Source organism: Crinia signifera, chromosome 4, assembly GCF_055691185.1.
Source record: "Crinia signifera chromosome 4, ASM5569118v1, whole genome shotgun sequence".
Taxonomy (NCBI): Eukaryota; Metazoa; Chordata; class Amphibia; order Anura; family Myobatrachidae; genus Crinia; species Crinia signifera.
Window position 1 is genome coordinate 257,918,699 of NC_139220.1, and position 21,368 is coordinate 257,940,066.

Sequence of the window (21,368 nt, forward strand, 5' to 3'; positions counted from 1 at the left end):
CCTTAATTACTATGTTACTATGTTACAAGGACCACTTCAAGCACTAGTCCTCTGTTCCACTGAGGCTTGGCGGCTAATTTTGCGCAGTTGTTGGGCAATGCTGTCAAAGAGGCCAGTTTGACAGTCCATAAACACCATGTGATGCTCTAAAGAAGTGTAGATAGCTAGCCAGCTCCTCCACACTTGGGTTGTTTTTTTAGCAGAGCACAATGACGGTTGCTGCTGCTATGGTGTAGGGTTGAGGGCTGCATGGAGTCTGTGTCTAGCTCCTCCTCAGATGAACAAGCTGCCAGGCCAAAATAACTGGTTGGCACCTATGGTGCTGGTGATGTAGGTAGTGGGGACGCCAATATAACATTGCAATACATTACCTTAATAAATTTATGTTTGCTGACAAGTACTTCCATTAGGTACATAAGCAATAAAAACACAGGGTGGGTGTCAGGTTGTTATTTTCCCAAGTACTTACCAGCATTCCGTGCACCCACCTCACTGCTCCATTTTTTGGTGAAGCCAGTCTTCTAGAAGCTGCCACTGAGAAGAAACAGAGATGTTAAATGTTTAATATTACATGTACAATATGAGTAGTAAAGGTTTAACAAACAATGTCTATATGAAGCATTGGTCACAGTAGCTTAGCATATGCATTCCTTAGCAATACAAATGCAGGAGGAGGTGCATTACACCCCCTGCCTGAATTCCACCTCCTGACTGCATTTGGGTTCACATAAAATTGCAATGCAAACCCAGTTTAGCAGAAACATTGCTAACCGCTCTGCGACTGCAGCCTCGCTACTAAAACCTTACTCAGACTGATGGCAGCTTGAAGACCAAGGAAAATGTTCATTACGGTGCATTAATTGGACTGGCCACTCCTGAACAATGAGATCAAGATGCTCGCTATTCCAAAAATGAAGGCCCCATCCCTCCACACAAACTCTTTTGACTATCAATAATTTTAGCTCCTGAAGACATAACTATAAAAAAACATATACAGTACGCTGTTGCAGGATGATCCGTTTCCAGAATATGGCATCCTGGTAGGACTTCTGGTGCAAATATTGACTTCGGTATCTCTCATGTGCTGGGAAATTCACAGGAACTGCTCAGCCTCCTAGAGGGGCAGATTTATTAAGCTTGGAGAAGAGATAAACTGTAGATAAAGCGGAGAAAAGGTAAAAGGAGATAAAGCACCAGCCAATCAGCTGTGTTTGAAAAAGACAGTTGGGAGTTGATTGGCTGGTGCTTTATCTCCTTTTACCTTTTCTCCACTTTATCTCCAGTTTATCTCTTCCCCAAGCTTAATAAATCTGCCCCACAGTCCCTATTGTCTTGCGCCGCTCCGTAACCAGTTTTTCTTTTGTGTTCAGCTTGATGTTATTTAATTTTTTATATCAATCTTAAAGTCTCTAATGGCATTCAACGCACCCAACACTGACGGACACATGCTTTTCTTACATGTGGAAGAAGAACGGTGTGACTGCACCCCAAGTAGCCGCAGATATACTGTCCATGGTGTGGACAAGTGCTCCATTCTCAAAGCCAAAGTGCACATTACACCCAGTCTGTTTAACCAAGGCAGGAACATCATCAACCTCATCGTCATGCTCCTCATCCCTAGACTCCACCTTCTGCTCCTCACTACCCTGCTCCTCAAACTGTTCAGTGCTGCCCTCCTCCTCACTTACATGCTGCATCACAACCTTCTCCTTCTCCCTCCTCTGCTGTCACCTTGAAGCCATGCTGGTACTGACACTCACCAAACAAATCACCCTCTTTCATACTATAACTCCTGTACTCTTTCCCAAAACTCCTTACTTCCTATCAAAGCACAAAATGGATGACAGTGGTCTATATAGGGGGTGCCAATGGGTAACTTCCGTCCACATGGACCCAGGGACCACATACCATCCAGACACAGCCGGACAAAAAGGAGATGCCCTTTTCAGCACCCTGGACAGTAACCTGGCCTCAACAGCAGTTGTGCATCAACACTGTAGTAGGCTTTTACATTTCAGTGCCCCAGAAACACGCACTTGCTGCTGCGTTATTGTCAATAGCAGCTCATTGTTATAAATGTTTTAAATTGAGTTATTTCAGCATGGAAATAGCTGGTGAATCATATAAAGCTAATTGCTGTCTGTGATCTGTAAACAGAAAATATGTTGTCATTTACTAATGGGCGGTTGTCTCAAATTTTAATATCAAATTAGTTGGGGGAAAAAAGCATTTACATACTGAATTTAAAAATCGTTTTTTGTGGTTGTTTTATACTTTTTTCCCCCCTAATTTTACATTCTCCTGGATAAGTGATTCGTTTTTCCTGGCCTCTTAAAAATATGACATGTCAGTTTGACTTCATGTGCATTAAAGACATTGTTTGTCATTACTTGCTGTTGATGGCTGGTCAGGAAGATAAGGACCATTTAGATGTTTTTCAATTAGATGAGGAACCTCATTTAATGTAACCAGACGAGGCAGACTGATAACCACAATACTGCGAGTGAGCTGAAAATAACAAAACACATTTAATTGCTATGTTTTTTGTGCATTTGTTTCCACCCTCGCATTTTTTCACTAAACTTCCTAAAAGCTTCACTAGACTGCTGGACTAAATGTTATTAAAGCTGGGTACACATGAGCTTATAGGAGTACCCAGCAATATCCTTACCATCAGCATAGGCAAACGCGGGGGGGGGGGGGGGGGGTTCTGGTTGCCTGGGAACCCCTCTCCTCTTGGCAAGTGCCTTAAATTCTGACAACAATAGCACTGGTATATAATATGATTAATAGAGCTGCCACCATGCAGTGTAAGGGACAGAGAACAGCTGCTGCACATGCCCAGTGTACCAGCTTCTCCTACCACATATACTGTATGTGTGGATCTGAGCCCTCAAACATCACAATGGACCAGAGAGTATCTGCAAGGAGGAAGAGACAGGAGCCTTACCATGAAGCGGAAGATTGTGAGCTTAGAAAGTGCAGTACTGGTTCTATTATGTTAGTGTATTTATTAATTACATGTTTAAACATAACCTGACCACTTTAAATGCTTGAAACAGCCTAAACTATAGACCATCCGTACTTTTAAATATTATTACTGTATTCCATACAGTATCCAGTGTATAAAAAGCCCAATTTTCAGGGCTGTTACCGCTCCCCCAGACTCCCATACTTACTCCAATGTGCTGCAGAGTGGATTTTGGATTACATTCAGAAACCTCCCTCTAAAAATCATGCATTTGGGACCCGGCAAGATGCCATATAGCCATGTGCATACACACTTGTCGATACCAGCCATGACGAGCAATGTAGCATTGCACTGCATGGCTCACGCTAGCAATATCCTCCATCGTTCTACATGTACAGATGACAGAAGACATCCCTGATGACCCACAGGAGTGCGCATCATTAACGATATAGGGCCTGATACAAAGCTGATCGCAAATGCAAAATCTTTCACAAATGGACAAAACCATGTTGCACTGCAGGTGTGGCAGATGTAACATGTGCAGAGAGCGTTAGACTTAGGTGAGTTACTGTATTTTGTTTCTGTGCAGAGTAAATACTGACTGCTTTATTCTTACACTGCAATTTAGATTTCAGGTTGCACACACCTCACTCAAATTTCTCTCTCTGCACATGTTACATCTACCCCACCTGCGAGTCAACCAGAATGGAGGCCATCGAGAGGTTCATGTGGCAGAGTATGCAAAGACATTTTAAGAAAAACTGTTTTTTATTACACAAGATGGCACACGGGCCCCCTAATGTCTAGAGGTGTTCCTTGAAGTCATGGCACCTGAAGTGCCCCCCCCCCCCCCCCACACACACACACACACACACTCACACACCCTTAAAGTTTACTCAGCAAATTGCTTTAACTCTGTTGCTTCTTGGAAGCAGGAAAGAAGACCTGAGTTCATCCCTCTTCAATAACCTTTCCATAGTCCAAGTAGAATGGGTACAGTACAGTATGTGAAGGTTTTCAGGCACAATATCAAATTAAATCACTGAAGCAATAGTAAAGAGGTTGGAGTCACTCAACTTGTTGTGCTACACAATGGAATGGGCCTTTGTCCAGTCAAGCAGTGAAGAAATAAGGTACATGTGAGCAATTTAGATAAGAGTGCCATGCTTTTATACCAGAGAACTCAAGATAATAAAAAAAAACTGAGGAAGAATGTAAGAAAGTTTAATGTGCAGATTCTGGTAAATGGGGATTATTGTCCTTGTTTGGAGTCCTGCGAGGCAGAATTGCACAGATAATATAATATAATAATACATTCTGCTGAATGCCTTATTAGCTTGTTACATTCCCTGAACCCTGTATTGCTAACATATGTAAACAACGGCACAACGTTGATGGAAATAGAACAAGCTAAAATGACAGATTTATGGTGCCCTACAAATAGAATGGGAAGAAATGGATTTTGACATATAGCAGATAATGAATGTTGTTTCTGTTTGTGTGCAGAATAGGGAAACGGAATAATCCACATTATATGGCTTCATTTGACCTGATTTAGCTGGAATTTTGTAGTATGACAGGGATGGAAAAGGACAGACATGATAATAGACAGAAGCTATTATTGTTTGTTAGCTGTTTTCAAATAATGCTTCATTTTTGTTATAATACTATCTCGCTTTTAATAATATGAAGCTTGTAACTAACGTATCATATGTCTGTGATCACATAACTATTGCACAATTATTTCTGACAAAAGTGCCTGTAGGGAAAGAGGGAGTGAGAGGTGACCCTTCACCGCTGTATTGCATGGAATGATCTCAGTATGTTCTCACTGATGGAGCAATGTCATAAAGGAATAAAATATGGTTATAGTCAGTCAAAATACAATTATTCCTTTGTGTGATATTTCTACGACAGAACTTGAAAGTCAATTTGACATTTACATCATCAAACACAAATATCTAAAGTATGCCAATGACAACTGAATGATACAATATAACCAGAATGTTGGCAAAATAAATATTTCCACCAACCGCTGGAAACTTTGGAGAAGAAGCCTTTTGTGGCAACACAAAGACAAAAAGGCTATATATATATATATATATATATATATATATATATATATATATATATATATATATATATATATATATATATATATATATATATATATATATATATATATATATATATAGATATATATCTATATATATAGATATATCTATATATATAGATATATCTATATATATATATATATATATATATATATATATATATATATAGCTTGCCAGGGACGGTGGCACTCGGGATAAATAAACACACGAAGACCAGTCTGGTGTAGTCAACATTTCAATGGGATGTACCCATTTTCATCAGGTGCTTCCCATTGAAACGTTGACTACCCCAGACTGGTCTTCGTGTGTTTATTTATCCCGAGTGCCACCGTCCCTGGCAAACTGCATTGAGGTTTCCTTACCTCTAATCTGACGGACGGCAACGGGAGCAGTATTTCATATATTGGAGAGTGCCGGTATCCACGCTACCTATATATAGATATATATATATATATATATATATATATATATATATATATAGATAGATAGATAGATAGATAGATAGATAGATATAGCAGGCAGCGCTACTGTGGGGTCAGTTCAGTCTTAGAATATGTACTGTGGAGATGGGAACTTCAGGGTAGTGCGGTTCTCTGGAAACATAGACTGCTAAAATACCTATGAGACCACAGCCTGAGGGCTTGTGCATTTAGTTGAAATGTACTACCCTAAGGGAAAAATGAAGGTAAGATTTCTTTATTACCTGTACCAAACTTTATGCAAAGAGCGCATATTTGGTATCGCTATAAATGGAGCTGTACTGTAGCTGAAAATGTTTTTTTATTTTTTTATTTTAAGGATGCAAACATCCAAGCTAACCATGCTTACAATCTTTAAAAAATAGTATTGTATGGACTACTACACTAAAGAGTAAAAAGCCTCTAAAATTAAGAGAGTAGGATGCAATAAAGCAAAAACATTTTTTTGCTCATTACCTCTGATTGGTTGGCCACCCACCAATCAGAGGTAATGAGCAAAAAAATATGTTATGGTAAGACAAAGTGCCAATACCATGCAGAAATGGGCGTGGCCTAGCTCCCACAAGGCCACTCCCCATTTTTAAATGAGCTGTGGGCTAACTGACTCAAGGCCATGCTTTATTTTTGCATCTTGGGAATGACATTTGTAGAAGCATGATCTTACTGTATGTCGAACCTCAGTATTTTGTTAGGCTGGGCATGAGACAAGCACATTGAAAATACACAATTGACATAATGTTCCCAATACAAAAAAACTTTATATCCTTATAATTTTTTATTAGTGGGAATTTTGACAATCCTAGTTTTCAATATATATTTTTTTAATTCTGGCTTATCTACGGTTGAAGCTACTCGCAGTAATTCTCTCACATGTGTCTGTAAGAACAGATCGATTTTTTGATTTCACTTGTTTTGGTGCTAAAAAAAAGACTCAAAAGGAAGTAGACAGCCTCCATACACACCCTGCTAGGCAACAGCAGACCTGCTCTAACATCCGGCAGCCGTGCCCGCTTTGCTGTCCAGCTTCCACACCCAGCTTCTCAACCTCCACAGTCTCTGTTCCAGCTCCCTAATGCTGGGCACAGTATGCTCCTCCCGCAATGTGATGTCATAACATCACGTTGAGGACACAGCAAAGTAGTGCACAGTAGGAGGAGGCATGCAGCAGTGCACTAGTGCGGGAGCCATTAGGAAAAGGGCCAAAAGTGGCTCAAGAGCCACAGGATGGCCACCCCTGCAATCCAGGATCAGAATCTGATTGTTGCAACAGCACCTTTTTTACTTTTCAGAAGTTTTAGTAAATTTACCCCAGTCATCTTTATTTCATTATATTAGCCAATATTTTCACCTCTATCAGGGATAGTTCTTAATTCTAGGGTTTCCTATATACTATCCAAAGATATATACAGTAGCTATTTAAGTTGTTCTCCAAGGTTCTAAAAGGTTATCACATTGAGTTGTGCATTGGACATTATACTAAAGATTGATATTACCTTTTATCAGATATCTTCTAGTTGTAGATGTCACCTCAAGAAAATAAAAACAAGTATCTTTCAGCTTATATGAACCATAAAAAGACAGAGCTTGATTTAATACATACTGACATTAATACTATTTGGATAAGTGTGAACAATGTCAGCTTCCCAAGCTTGTACTCCTCTTTTGGCCTCCGGTTAAGAACCTATTTTTGTACGAAACCTTCACAACAAATTAGCTGGCTAGGTGCCTAACCCCCTTGAGTGCATTTTCTCTAACACAAAGACAAATGCAGAGTGAGAGCTAATACCACAGCCTCCGTCTTCTACAGGACTTGTGTGTGACTGAACATAGAAGATTGTTCATTTCATTATATCAGCAAAGTTAAAGACAACTTTATAAAGTTGACTAAAATAGGAACAATTAAAACACTTCCAAGTGATTCCACTAATGGTCTGATATGTCACCATCTCCCATGTGCAATAAGGGATGGCTGACAGACAATGACTAGGCCAACAACATATGGCAGATATAAATATGGTTGATCTGGTCAAATGTCAATGCAAGTAATAGGTCAACAAGCGGTTGGCACATAAAAAGGTGGACATGAGTTGTTCATGATTTAGTGTTCTCATTTTTTTTGGACTTTTTCATACTTCACCATCCGCATGGACTTCGATTGAGAACTGTAAAGTGGGCAGAGTGCAATGAGGCACCTGACTCAAAGCATGGTGAGCGGATGGTATACAGAAATTGAGAGGCCACGTGCTCAGGTGTTGGCATTGAAAAACTCTTGTGTTTACCTTTTTCTGTGTGATGACCTTTTCCCAATGTTGACCTTATGAATGTGGACCTTTTGTTGTAGACATTGTCGACCTGCTATACCAAAAAAAAAATCTCATCTCTATTTCCCACTACCAACAACATATTTTTGTATCCTCTCTCCAGCTCTGTTTTCCCTTATCTCAGCTCTATACCTTCCCTTATCTCAGCTCTGTCTTCCCTTATCTCAGCTCTATGTCTTTCCTCCTCTCTCCTTCTCTATGTCTTCAATTATCTCAGCTCTGTATCTTCCCTTATCTCAGTTCTGTCTTCCCTTATCTCAGCTCTATGTCTTTCCTCCTCTCTCCAGCTATATTTTTTTACCTTATCACAGCTCTATGTCTTCCCTTTTTTCAGGTCTATGTATTCCCTTATCTCAGCTCTATGTCTTCCCTTATTTCAGCTCTATGTCTCACTTATCTCAGCTCTATGTCTTCCCTGCTGACTCCAGCTCTGTATCTTCCCTTATCTCACCTTTATTTCTTTCCTCTTCCCTCTTTCCAGCTCTCCAGTGCTATGTCCTCCCTTATCTTAGCTCTATGTCTTCCTTTATCTCAACTCTGTCTTCCCTCCTCTCTCCAGCTCTGTTTTCCCAAACCTCAGCTCTCTTCCCTCCTCTCTCCAGCTCTATGTCTTCCCTTATCTTAGCTCTATGTCTTCCCTTATCTTAGCTCTATGTCTTCCCTTCTCTGTCCAGCTCTGTTTTCCCAAACCTCAGCTCTCTTGCCTCCTCTCTCCAGCTCTATGTCTTCCCTTATCTTAGCTCTATGTCTTCCCTTAGTACAGCTCCATGTGTTCTCTCCTTTCTCCAGCTCTATGTATTACGTTATCTCAGCTGTCTTCACTCCTCTCTCCAATGCTATGTCTTCCCTTATGTTAGCTCTATGTTTTCCATTATCTTAGCTCTATGTCTTCCCTTATCTAATTGGAAACCTGTTCACACTACTCTTGACATTCTACTGCTAAGATGAGATACCTATTCCGTCCTAGAGGTTACTGTGCTATGACATCCCACATGTACAGATAACACATAAGATAACAGCAGTGGCGTAACTAGATACTTGTGGGCCCCATAGCAAAAGATATTAAGGGCCCCTATTTATCACCTAATGCTGAAAATGTATACAGCACATGATACTTTGACAGACTAAGTGGGCCCCTCTCAGCTCTGGGCCCCATAGCAACTGCACCCCCTGCACCTATTGTAGTTACGCCCTTGGATAACAGCATTTTCACATGCAGCACTGTAACCTGCTGAGTCTTGGAAGAGTTTTGTGGACACATGTAGTTCTTTATAAATACATCATCAGTTACTTGAGATATAATAAATAGCATAATATGCACTGATATATATATATATTAATGGATAGTATACACCTACTTAGGCCAATATCGTTCTCCCTGCAGCATCATTATTCCTTGCTTCATGGATTTGTGGTTCAGATAGCTGGTCACCAACATGTTCTAAGAGAAGCTAAGCTTTCATATAGGTCTCTTATGCTGCATGAGTTAAATGTTATCAGTATGTCTCTTAATTTGGGGCTTGCTGCTGATTATAATGTGAAAAACTATTAAGCACATTACAATATGCTATCTGCCCCAAAGCAGGGCCCAGGCCTGCCATACATCAGAAGGTTCATAGGCTGAACTGATGGGAATAATCTAATGCATGTTTGCACAGATCCCTCATGCATCAATGTATGGCAGAATGCATACAATACAAAACACACATATATACATGTGCACAGTACTGCCATGTTTGTTTTACCTAGGAAAATGCCAATTAAAATTGTCAATATGTGTAAAGTAATTAAATCAAGCTGACACACCTTGTAGTGGGAACAATGTCAACAGGTACATTCTTCTTCCAACTGCAATAACCTGGGCTGAATTCAATTTTGTTAGAAAGACACATTTCTTGCTTTTCGTAATTTTCACCTAAAGATAAGTATAGGGTCAAGGCTGCCATCAAGAATTGTGGTCCCCAGGACTGACAAAATACAGTAGGCAGGGCACCCTTTCTGTCTGGACCCGGGACTGGAGTCTCCACTCCACAGTCCCTCTCCACAATCCCCCCCCGGTTTGCTGTTAGCTCCTCCTACCCACCCCCCACCACCACCACCCCTACACCCCCTTCCCCCCCTGGTCTGCTGTTAGAGGCAGCCATTTTTGTGAGGGTCATTTTCATTAGCAGGAGCCAGCTAGGAGTAGCACCGGGGAAAGGCAGGGTTGGGGGGTGGCAGGCTTATTTTACCAGGGGCAGGCTTTATTTTACCGGCGGGGGGGGGGGGGGGCGCACATTTTATAATTACGCCACTGAATAGAACAATTTCATTATTATTGCAATATGCTGGACATTGTTTAGTTGGATTCAGAGAGCGATAATGTCATTTGAGGGTCTGTCAATGTTATTTTTCAAGAGCATAATGTAAAATGAAACACTTTTTAACTATTATAATTGATTTAAAGTGAGTTATACATTTAAAAATAACTTGCAGAAGTTCATCTAATTAGAGATCTAGTCACAGATTGTCACAGACAGGATAGATTTTGTCATTTTAAAAGGGCAGGAGTTACTAGTTTGTGCAACTACTGCTTTCTCTCATCAGCAAAAGTTTATACAGTGACACATGCAGGGCAGCTAGTTTACAGAATCTCAGACAAACTGTGCAATGAAGCAAATTAGGGTCCTGATACAGATCTGCCTGCTAATGTGAGAATTCACAGTGGACTGCAAGGAGTACGCCGCCACCCAGACAGTAAAAGAAACTGCCCATTGCAAAATTGCAATATAATTGCAAATGGATCACTGGCTGGTAACCACTCGCAAATCCATACGCAGGTCATGGACTAATTATTTATTTATTTATTTACAGTTTCTTATATAGCGCAGCAGCTTCCATTGCGCTTTACAATAGTAGACAGTGATAAAACAAACTGGGTAACAACAGACAGACTTGGAGGTAGGAGGGCCCTGCTGCAAGCTTCTATAGGGATATAGGAGGGAAACGCAAGGACAGGCATCAGTAATAGCATAGCAGTCCCACCAAGTTACAAGTCCAGAAGGGAAGCTATATAATACATAAGTGCCTCAGAGGGTTATGCGTGTAGAACTTATATATGATAGGCTTGCCTGAAGAGGTGAGTTTTCAGGGTGAAAACACTTGAAAGTTTGGAGGCTAGCGGAGAGTCTTATTGTGCATGAAAGGGCATTCCATAGGATGGGAGCAGCCCGATGAAAGTCATGTAATAGTGAATGAGAGCTAGTGATCCGTGCAGAAGAGAGACGCAGATCTTGTGCAGAGCGGAGTGGTCGAGATGGGAGATATTTTGTAATAAGTAAAGAGATATAAGCTGGTGCAGTTAATAGCTTTATATGCGAGTAGAAGTGTTTTATACTGAATACGGTAAGATACAGGCAACCAATGGAGGGACTGGCAGAGCGGATCAGCAGACGATGAGCGTCTTGCAAGGAAGATCAGCCTAGCAGCAGCATTTAAAATGGATTGCAGTGGTGAGAGTCTGTTCTTGGGAAGACCAGTTAGGAGACTATTGCAATAATCAATGCGGGATATAATGAGTGCATGGATAAGAGAATTGGTAGTGTGAGATAGGGTCGTATTTTGGATACGTTTTTTTAGATGAATGTAACATGATTTGGAGACAGATTGAATGTGGGGAAGAAAGGACAGTTCAGAGTCGAGGATGATCCCTAAGCAACGAGCTTGTGGGGTAGGGTAGATTGTTGAGTTGTCAACAGCGATGGAGATGTCAGGATGGTAACTGTTCTTAGTTGGCGGGAATATAAGTAATTCCGTTTGGAAATATTGCGTTTGAGTTGGCGAGAAGACATCCAAGATGAGATGGCAGAGAGACATTCAGAGACGCGGCCCAAAACCACTGGTGACAACTCTGAGGTTGATAGATAGATTTGAGTATAATCCGCATATAAGTGATACTGAAATCCAAAAGAGCTGATTAGTTTGCCAAGAGAGGAAGTATAGATTGAGAAAAGCAGAGGACCTAAGACTGAGCCCTGCGCACCTCCGACTGACAGAGGTAGTGAAGAGGAAATAGAGTCAGAGAAGCGAACACTGAAAGAGCGATCAGATAGGTAAGATGTGAACCAGGAAAGGGCTGTATCATTAAGACCTAGGGAGTGTAGTGTTTGTAAGAAAAGAGTGTGATCCACACTGTCAAACACAGCAGAAAGATCTAGAAGAAAAAGTAGTGAGTAATGGCCTTTAGACTTTGGACTATCAAAAGGATTTTAATGTCTGTAGTACAAATGTGAGTCTGAGGCTTCTACTAATCGGCAACTGCGACAGGGTGGAAGTGGTCATCAATGATGTCACAGAGCCTACTCAAAAACTCATGAACATGACTGTGTTTTTTCAGACACCACAGAAAATGGCAGGTTATCACCCCCAAATGTGGGGGTGATTCAATCAAGCTGCGATTATGATCCATATGCATTTTCTGTTGTTAATTCCCCTAGCGCAAGTGGCATTTGAATGGCACGCATGCACAGTCGTTTGATAATCGCTTGATATTCTCCAATTATAAATCAGTGTGGAAGCAAAATAGCATCATATGCACATATGCAAGTGCCAACACGGTGGCTTTAGCGTAAAACTTGAGCTGTGTGAATAGCGCCACATTGTTTAACTCATATTCACCCCATTTCTGTGCTAGATTAGTAAAACTATTTGTGATAAATTGCAATAGAATTGGGTTGAGGGGCAGTAGATGAAAGTTTTGGTTAGGGTGCTGAGAAGCCTTACACTGGCATATGTCATCATGCAGAGGGGGTGGGGCCACCAGAATTACAATAATGCCCAGTGTTATGGTTTTCGCCTGGGCTCTGGGTGATACGACAGCTGGCAGGAGGAAAAAGGTCAGGCGTGAGCCCGCAGCTGGGACCGCTGTTTAGAAGGGCCACAGCGAAACCTACACTGACTCTGTTGAGTCCCCCGGGCAGATGGAATACCCCTGCAAGTGCTAGGCTTCGCCTGTAGCCGCCGCGTTCGACAGAGCCAGTTAGGCCGGCTGACCCCGATGCAGCCAGGTGTTAGGTAAAGACAAGGGGTGAGCGATCGCCAGGGGGTATCTCAAAAGGACCGTCTAACTACAGGGCCTAGCTGGGAAGAGACCCCTAACTACCGGCACCTGGCCAAGAACGGGGAACGGCGACCCAGTCGCAGACACAAACAAGGAAATAGGGAATCTCGGAACAGGGACACCCCGAGACTGCGATTCCCCAAAACAAGGAGTAGCTAGAAGGGAAATACCCCTGCCTACCCAACGCTAAGGTGACAGACAATAACCAAAGAGGAAGGACAACAGAAATGATACCGCAAAGTAACAGCGGACCCACGGAGGGGTACAGCCACGGCGGGCCAAAGATGGTATAAGGAATAACCAGCAGGCTCCAACGGAGCACTTACGTGACCCACAGGCAGAGAGGTAACGTGGACAGGTGCAGGCTCTGGCCCAGAACAGGATGATGATCCAAGCAGGCTGGGAGACAAGAGAGCAGGAGGATACACCAGGACACTTCAAAGACTGGAGCAACAATGCTCCAGGGACCGGGTAATCAGGCTTATGCTATTACTAGCAAGGAGCTGAGATGCAGAGGATATATCCTGGGATCCAAACAGGAGACTGGAACAAGGGACCAGGAAGCGTGGCTAGGAGCAAACAGAAGTTCCCTGCACATGCAGCAGGAACTTAAACAGAAAGCTATCACTGGCACAGATCCCCAGGATAGCATGGCTTATAAAGGCCTCAGGTGATTGAAACAGCTGGTGGATCTCCAGGCTGCTGCTGATTAACGAGCTAATACCTCACAGCCTGTGAATAATAGCTCAAAGAACACAGGGCTGTAATGGCAACAGACCTACCACTGGAGGCCACCAGTGAGTCAAAAAGCCAAACAGAAACAAAACAGATTGAACCATAAAACCTGGCTCCTGACACCCAGAGCATCACAAAGAGGGTTAGGGGGCTATAACAGCTGTAGTGTGCACATTAGGGGTGTTCAAATGACACTCTGGAAGGCACTGCATTGCTATTATGGCTGTTAAGGACATGTGGAGCCTGGAGAGTTGGCCCTTATTCTGGTTTTACTGGGTGGGGTTTTACTACAAAGTGAGATCTATATTACAGTGTAGAAATAAAGCAGTCAGTATTTTCCCTGCACAGAAACAAAATAACTCACCCAAACCTAAGTCTCTCTGCACAAGTTACATCTGCCCCCCCCCCCTGCAGTGCACATGGTTTTGTCCATTTGAGAAGGAATTTGCCTTTGTGAGTGAACCAGAATAAGGGCTTTTGTATGCTCTTGTGGATTGCTGTACTTTTGATGATCTCATCAGAAGCGGCCTCAGCTGCCAAAAAACAAACAAACACAGGCTTAAGAGTGAGAAAACTCAAACATAACCTGGGACTTCTCCCCAGGAATCAAATCCCAGGAAAAAACTAAGGTCGATTGCAGGGGCTCAGGATACGGGAGTGAAATCCTGGGAAGACCCTTTCAGATATACATTAGTCACAGGTTGATGCGCATTCATGTGCAAAATCCTGGGATGTTCCCTTATGTCTGAAAGTCTGGGAAGCTATTCCACTTGTCCACTACCCTTTCTTTGAAGCAATTTTCTCCATCATCCACTAGGGGACACTGCAGTCTTTATATGTTGGGTGGGGGGGGGGGGGGAGTGGTGATAGAAGTAGCCGGCAATTTCATATTCTTACAGTGTGGCAGGCTCCACCCACTCCCTCCTAGACCTCAGTCTTAAGCTGGCCATACATCTACAGATTGATTGTCAGATCTGGCTGGTTGGAACAAACACCTGATACTATCTGAATGACAGGTTTTAGCCGTTTTCCAGCATTTCAAAGCAAATGGTCAACTGTCATTTGCTCTTATCCATTACCAGGTTTTTGTTCCAACCAGCCAGATCGTACAATAAATCTGTAGATGTATGACCAGCTTTAGAAAAGTACCCACAGACTGGAGACTACTTTTAAGTCTATTTGACTGCATGAGTGCTCCTACAACATGCCCTGGTTGGCTCATAGGTCAACAAGGCAATAGATAAATGGGCATCTGGGAGAGGCCTCTCGAGATATTGCGATCCTAGGTTCTAAGATATCAGCATCTGCTACTACAGCGAGATGCACTGTTCAGCTCCATTCTTGCTCGTGAATGCTCGTGTGACCCGTTGGTTTTCGGCCTACCAGCCATTTAAATTTTAGGTGCAGCATTGTATGGGGAAGCAGCATCTCAATGCCAATGCCCTTTCCCGGAGTTTTATAGGTCGGATCCTCCAAGCAACCCTATAGTAAAGCTAGGGGAGGAGGAAGAAGGTGAGGTAGGGCGACCTCTGGATAGTGGTGGAGGGCTGTGTACCCGGGTGAATGAAATACGTAGAGGTGGATGAGACAGAGAGCTCGCCTGAAAATGCAGTAGCTTCACCAGGGTGGTTGAAGGTAAGGGGGGAGGAGTGTGGCAGAAAATGTGGAGGATCCAGGCCAGGTTTTGGGAGCTGTAGCAGAAGCAAGGTTGGGTAATAAGCAGCACCTGTGATCTCCTGATATAAGTGTTTCCTGGGCAAAGGGTAAATGCTCTTGATGGTGGATTAGCTGCCCAAGTGATAGGCTGGGGTGTGGGCTATTGTATGGACCACTGGAGAATTTGCAAGAGTTGGTTCTATGCTGTGATTACCTGTATGCTGCTGCCTGTAACTCACTTGCCTGTGGAATTTATCTGGTATACTGTGACCTGCTGTTCAAAATAAAGATCAAAGACTTCATTTGAATCCCTGTGTAGGTGATCACATTGGCACACCAAGTGTGCCTGCCACAGGTGCATTGAAGGTGGCTACAGTACATCTGTAGTTATATAATTAAGTTGTTTGTCCATGTATGTCGTTATCTGTATCAGGGCTTGTACCAGCCTGATATTGGATGCAAGAGATCCATCTGAAACAAATGTTGCAACTGCATTGGAACAACTAAAACAAGCACAGAAGTCCGACTACACACCTGCGATATTCCCATTACACTCCCAACAAAGCAGTCATTCCATGCATCTTAATATTGTCTGGCCGGTTGGAACCCTGAAACTCCCATTTATCTCCATTCACACCGGCGCACTTTCTTGTTATTTCAGATGCATCAAGATCGGCATGCGCACAAAGTGTTTCCAGTTTAGAATGGATCGCAGTCCGCTCGTAATCAGGTAATGTGGACAACTCAGAATCAGGCCCATCAGGCCCATTCATCCCACCTGCAAACGCTGTCTGACTGCCCTCTCCCCCTCCTCCTCTGGATTATCTACAACAGATAATGGTCTGAGGTCCTCGCTGTTGGGACAGTCAGAGGTATAATTTGTTATAAGGCAAGAATGTCCAGAAACAGCTTGATATACCCCCTATCTAGAGGCATAAAGAAGACACCACGGGACTTAGAAAGAGCTCTAAGCCTGGTCTTCCACAGTCTAAAAGTTCATGGTTCAGGGGTTTTTAACCTTCAAGACAGTGTGGACCCCATTAAAACATTTATATTTGATGCTGTTTAGACATTTATGCTATATAAACCATCTTGTGACACCACAGCTTCAAAGTAGCAGCACATTTATTTACTGTGAAATCAACAGGGGCAGCAGGGTGCATTCCAGATGTTATAAACCGGGCAGGACACGGTGCCCTGCAATAGAAGCTTAGCTGGAACACTAAGATCCTCTTGATGCCTCCTTCCACAACCTCCTTCCTGGCAGCTCCAAGATTCCCTTCGTCCAACCCCTTCAGTACCAGCATGCCAACCATGAATCTCTCCCCCCCCCCCCCCAACCCTTTCAGCACCAGCCTCCACCTCTCCCCTGTTCCTCAGTCGGTGGACCATGGAGAACAGATCCATGGATGCCCCAGTCAGTGGGCCATAGAAAACAGATTCATATTCCACTGAGTGCCTAGGAGCCATAGGTAGAGGACCCCTGTTGAAGTTGAATTATGTGCTTCTTAAATTTGTGCCGAGTCATTGAATTCAAGATTGATGTACAATGTATAGCCAGGAGAGACAGCCACATCAACAATCATTTGAAATCGCAAAAATTTAGTCTTAAATTTAGTTATGATATATCGCCACTAGCACAAGAGATGCATATAAAACACCATCCAGCAACTGTGCTCTCAAATTTCACCTAAGGATAACTGGTACCAGCCTGGGCACAACTCATTATTTGTATGTTGGCATCACAGGCCACCTGCACCTTCAGAAAGTTATAGTGGTAAATGGTATAAATTTCTGGCTTGCACCATTATGTGCACAGTCTATACTTCCCAAGACAAGAAATAGTCCTGAGAAGCTGTGTAGTTGATGTCACTGTGCCTCCTGGGTGGGGAAGTAGATATATGTACAGGACAGTTAGCACTTGAGAATTGTCCCTTAATAATGTCAATAGTACAATGCCTGGCATTTGTGAGGATACCAACTGTGTATGCCTGTAACTCCCCCACCTCCCCCCCCCCCCCACACACACTATAGGGTGCACCTACAAAGCTATGAGGCATGGTCATGTGGGAGATGCCATGCTCGCAAACAAAACCGCAAGGACATGGGATAGCCCAGCGTTTCATGGGCTTCCCCATGCAAATGCTGAGCATTCCCCTGCAAATGTACAAAATGATTTCTCCTGCTGCAGGCACATGCGAGGGGATACAGCGGCTGTGGAGTTTTTGGCGGGCAGGGCTCTCTGGGATTCGGTATGCTACTATGCAATCTTCGCAGCTTATCGAGTCAATCAGAATCATGCAAAATGTGTAGTGTAGTATCGCCTACTTGATTTGTCCCTCTATCTCATTAACTTATGACTGTCAGAAATTGCGGCGCGCGTTCGCATCTGCGACCACATCCGTGTTCCTTACCCGCCCGCTGGTGCATCCTGTGGCGCAAGTTCCTGTACTGCGCTGTTACCAAGTACTCTCCGTGGCAAGATCTGCATGGCACTTCCCTGGGTCTTAGTCAGTGTCTACACTGATCCCAAGCCGATCCCACACTGCATGGCACTGCCATGACACCTGCAGTCACATGACTGAATCTCCCAATAGTTTTCCTGTGACCTTGACACTCTGACCTGTGCACTGAACCATGTGATCAAGGTGTGCACAGGTATTTTCCTGGAGTTAATTGATGCTGTGGCTTGCAGCCAATCACAATGGGCCCTTCCCCCTCGCCTTGAACAACTATTCTGATCCCTGAGTACCTCCAGAAGTCAGCGTCTAGGTTGCAGGTACCCTGTTCCAGAGTTCCTATGTTATACTTGTGTGATCCTCTGCTGCTGCTGCTATTCAAATCTCCCTGGTTAACCATCCGGCAGGTTACCTTCCAAGCTGATTAACATCTACAGCTCCCAAGGGAAGAGTTCAGAGCATTCCAGCATCCCTCAGCAGGGATTGCTATTGGCTCCCAAAGCCATTAACATCATCGAATCCCTAGTTGACACAGGCGTTGACTCTAAAGTCTTTCCTGTCTGTCCACTACTTCCAGGCCTTCCTGCGCCGGCTACCATGCCGACGACCACCCTCTCGGCTCCCAGGCCATTGATATCCCTCTCTCTCCCAGGCCATTGATATCTCTCTGCTCCGGGGCCATTGACACTTCTCTTTGGCTCCCATGCCATCAACATCTCTCACCGGCCATTGTCCAATTCTCTCTGGTTCTCAGGCCGACGCAGTCCATACATTCAAACCACCAACAGTTCCTAGATCATCCTGTCCAAGTCCAAAGTACCACTGTCTCAAGTACACAACCACTCCCTTACCATCTCCCGCGATAGCCCAGTTAGGTGTGGGAACTCAGTCAGAGAGCCGCAACCTCACCACTGAGTCCAAACCTCCTTCGTGGGTCCCTGATGAAAACTGTCGGTGGGGTTAGACTCCGCGCATCTGATCAGAGTCTTGTCAACTCCCCCACCTAGCTATGCCCGCAGTGCCCAGTGCTATATGAACTATCCTTATCTGAGACCTCCTGTGTTCCTGTTCCCAGAACCTACCACTGGCTCACTACTGCCACAGCCCAGGACACCAGAGCCCCGAGCCCTGACAATGACATCTCTACTTTAAATGCACACTGTAAATGAACAGTACAGCAACTGGCTGTAGGTCTAAGCAGTGACTCATTGCATCGTGTACTGATCAATGTAAGAGCGATGCTGGATGACATGTTGATCTGACAGATAAAGCAGTGGCTGCCTCGGGCCTGTCTTAATGAGCAATGTGGCCAATACTCACTTCTGTCCTAATGTTCTGTGATCTTCGCACACTAACCCATTGTGTACCGCTTGGCTTTACATGCATCCTCCGGGCTGGCAGTCATGCAAAAACTGTCTGTATGATTTTCCAGGTTTATATTTGTAATGTCATATATCAGATAGATAGATATGAAAATCCCCTACCAGCCATGCTCTGGTGTACAGCCTGACATGCAAGGACTGATATGATGCAATGCTGCTTGGTCTTTACATGCAACCATCTGGCGCACCATCAAATTTTGCATGTGTCTTATACTGGGTGCAGATTGTGCGTCAGGCTATGGCCTACAACGCGGATGATGAAGCAGCATCAGCGATCATGTTCCGTCCTTTATTAGCATAAACAAGGTCACTAGCAATATTGCTTGGTTTTATGTGCAGGACATCAAACAATCATCTATTGCTAGCAATAGTAGGAGCGTGCCATAGCACTGAGCGATGTAGGCGATATGTCATTATCACATCGTTCCAGTGTGTACCTAGCTTTAGAGCTAAGTTAGTGCAGGGCCCATCTCTGTTTGTGCATGTGCATAATATCACCTTCCTGTTGTCAAAGCCCTCTTCTATTCACATGTCACTCACAGCTCTTCCATACTCAAACACTCAGTGACCATCTTCGTCCGCATACTCATCTCCATCATTGGCCACAAGCCTCTAGTAGTACTGTATGTTAATTGAGTCCTCACTACTTATATTTAAGCTGTAATGTGTATTAAACTGTGGCATTCTTTTTACCTGTACTCTATTTTGTAATTTTTTTTTATGTAATGCTAAGTTTTGTCTCCCTGTACTGTTCCTTTGTACGGCGCTGCGAAACACTTGTGGCGCCTTATAGATAAAATTATAATAATAATAATATTACATATACCTGAAAAACAGTTACAAAGACCTGTGTATACATACAATAAATGTAACCATCAAACTTAAAATAGTAAATGGAAGTCTAGGGAGTCTAGAGGCTCAAAAATAAAAGAAACATTGTAGACTAGTAAGCCTAGATGTACTTTCCCTTGGTGCCAACAGATGGCAGTGTAAGCCCGTTCGAAGCAAATGCTTTGAAAGCTAGATGTAGTTTCACTTGCTGCCAACAGATGGCAGTGTTTCAGTGAGACACGGACACTATACATATATATATAGATGATAACTAACATCACATGAATGTATAGGAGGGAACCAGTGGCGTAGCTACAGGGGTCGCAGCGGTCGCAACTGCGACCGGGCCCCTGAGCCAGGGGGGCCCAACCCCCGCCACTGTCATACCCTCAGCTGCCCGCTCGGCTCAGCAGTATTAGCTTCCTTGGCCCCGGCGGCGCGCTGCAGTGATTGATGCCCTGTGCGAGTGTGCGGTGCGCTGGCTCTCCCCTCCCCGGCTCCGTTCCCATGAGTGCATTGCGGCGGGCATTGTGTGACGTCATGACGTTACGTGCAGCCAGCCCCGCACCCTGCGCACTCAGGGGACGGATGAGACTGCCCTCAATGGCGCAAATTATGTGAGGCAGAGACATACTTGCCTACACTCCCGCATTCTGCGGGAGCCTCCCGTTTTCGGCATCCTTCTCTGCAGTGTGAGAGCCTGTGGTGAGCCCCCCAGGGCAGCAGGGAGACCTGACCACACAGCTCCCTCACCAGAGCCTCGAGGTTGTGGCAGCAGCAGCGATGGATCTCTCCCTCTCCTCCAAACCCCAGCTGCACGCTGGAGACATACAGGAGGGGGAGTGACGGGAGCTACTGCGGAGATGAGCTGCTGGGAGACTGACAGTGAGGGCCAGCTGGGAGCTCCGTGGAGAGGATGGGGGAGGAGTAGGAGTGCCCAGGCTGCAGGTTCGTGCATGTAGTTCTTCCTCAGCAGCTCCATAGGCTGCACTGTGTCAAGCTAGGTGTGTGATGTTCTATGTGTGTGTGTGTGTGTGTGTGTGTGTGTGCGCATAGTAGCTTGGTACTGATCCAATGTGTGTCTATAGGTGACCCCTGTGGGTGTGTACAGGGTAGCACTGACCTGTTTGTGTGTCTGTGTAAACTGACCTGTGTGTGTGTGTGTGTGTGTGTGTGTATAGGCTGACACTAAATCTTGGCACTGACCCTTGTGTGGGTATATAGGTGATCCCTGTGCGTGTGTGTCAGTGTAAGCTGGCTCTGTCCCCTTTTGTGTGTGTGTGGTGTAGGCTAAATCTATCCCCTGGTGTTGACACCTGTAT

The 21,368-nt window shown here is 44.1% G+C and overlaps 1 long non-coding RNA gene across 1 annotated transcript in view; it reads left to right on the forward strand.

Moving 5' to 3' along the window:
* The window catches only part of LOC146072571 (uncharacterized), a 100,956-nt gene that overhangs the window by 59,413 nt on the left and 20,175 nt on the right, over window positions 1-21,368 (forward strand). Inside the window, exon 2 of the long non-coding RNA XR_014473191.1 lies at window positions 16,036-16,104. This is a non-coding gene — a long non-coding RNA (uncharacterized LOC146072571). The remainder of the gene's footprint in view (window positions 1-16,035; window positions 16,105-21,368) is intronic.